Raw genomic sequence first — 1,977 nt, 5'->3', positions numbered from 1 at the left:
GAGAGAGAGAGAGAGAAAGAGAGAGTCGATATTGCTCAAAGCAACAATAAGGACAGAACCGTGTGCATAAACTTTTAACGGAAATTAAAAGCACAGACATAATTTTTACCCATTCAGGACACTAGGAGGCGTCAAAAATCGACACAAGAACGCCGACGATCGGGCCAATATCTCTCTTACCCTTTTCACTGAATCATATGCTATTTCCCTCTCTTCTCGAAAACTAAACATTCGTCATCACTGCCCCTTATTTAAGTTCAAAGGTCATGAAATGTCAGGTAAATGTACACTGACGACCTCCCCTTGGACTTTTCTTACATTATTAAGACGTTACCACAGAGACCAAAGAGCATGAAGGCACAAAGTTGTCACGCACAGCACACGCGAGGGCTCCACTTGCCTTGGTATTCCATTCGACAGTTATAGATGCCTGAAGAACTTTGAGCGCATGAAACAACAGTTACTGATGCCATTAAACAAATGTATTTGTGAACACGATAGACCAGTGAATTAAAATGATCCAGTTTCACCCCCCCCCCCCCCCCACACACACACACTTATCTGAGTACACACACTTCCATAAAGACGTGCTCATGTAAACATAAAAACTGTACTATACTAGGACCATGTTCGTACATAATAACATACGCAAACATGCAGTATAGCACTGGTTTGACCAAGCTATCCCTAACATAGTGTTTTCGACGAAAAAAAAAACCAACCTTTACAACAACGATTCTGAGTTACCGTAGGTTCGGCCATCACCTTGCATATTATACTGACATAACCCATCAGTTTTGAAGACTGAAATTAAAAAAAGAAAAACAAAACAAGGCAGACACAGGACAGAACCCAGGGGGAAATGGGATGCAAAAACAGTTGTGCTCGCTTAAATTTAACAGGCACATTACCACAACAAAAGGCGTCGATAACTGCTGAGGACAAATTAAGCTTACAGAGCGGTTCAATCCACCACCGACACCGCTAATCAACTTTTCCCGACCGAGAACGGTAGATAGAAGAAAAGAAAGAAACAGAGAGTGTGTATGCTTTTCACTTGTGTGAGTGAAGACGTGTGAAAAGAAGCAAAACGCAAGTGTATGAGAGTGAGTGTCTACACAAAACAGAGAGAGAGAGAGAGAGAGAGAGAGAGAGAGAGAGAGAGAGAGAGAGAGAGAGAGAGAGAGAGAAAGACGAGGACGATATTCATATAATATATGATCACCCACCAAAAACAAAACTGTGCTTTTCGACATCGAATACAACACTAATTACAACTTTTCTAAAAGGAGACAATAAATGTAGAAATAGACATCAGTGCACACTAAATAGTAACAAGAACACGAAGATAGCTCCACCGCCCCTATCAACCACGCCTCTTATACTTAATACTCAATGAAGCGCGCACACACACATATCAAAACAATACCAAAAACACCACACACACGCCCACATACACCTACTAGTCTCACAAGCAAAGGTGAAAAGATTACATAATTAAACAAGTTCAAGAGATTAAATATCTAGGGTATATCATTGCATCCGACGAAACATGTTCTACAGAAATAAAACGAAGAACCGCAATAGTTAACGAACTTAACGACAGCTTCGATAACATTCTGAAAAAATTATATCTAATGACTAGTCAAATAAACCAAACAAGGAAGTATGGAGAGAAGCGCACGTGGGCCGCTCACAAGAACAATAAGGAAGAAACACATGCAGTTTTAATGAAAGAGGCTGGCGGCAGGGGTAGACCTAGAGATTTGGGAAAACAAAAACAGATGGGTGACGGCGAAACACCAGGACAATAAAAATAAGATCTATGTACATAGGGCTTTTTTTTTTAGAGCACCCGAGCGGAGAATTAACAAAAAACCATGATCACCAATGTCGGTTTCAGGTTTGGTATTTTATGATGATGATAACGACACTGACCAAGACGACCACCAGTCTAAGACAACAGCTTATCTCCCC

At 40.8% G+C, this 1,977-nt stretch overlaps 1 protein-coding gene across 1 annotated transcript in view; it reads right to left on the bottom strand.

Moving 5' to 3' along the window:
* The window catches only part of LOC101861260 (probable JmjC domain-containing histone demethylation protein 2C), a gene marked incomplete in the record, with an annotated part of 102,788 nt that overhangs the window by 90,587 nt on the left and 10,224 nt on the right, over nucleotides 1–1,977 (bottom strand).

Source organism: Aplysia californica, unplaced genomic scaffold (genome assembly GCF_000002075.1).
Source record: "Aplysia californica isolate F4 #8 unplaced genomic scaffold, AplCal3.0 scaffold00025, whole genome shotgun sequence".
In the NCBI taxonomy this organism is placed as follows: Eukaryota; Metazoa; Mollusca; class Gastropoda; order Aplysiida; family Aplysiidae; genus Aplysia; species Aplysia californica.
The sequence above is the reverse complement of the archived record's forward strand: the minus strand, read 5'-3'. Positions and strand labels throughout refer to the sequence as shown.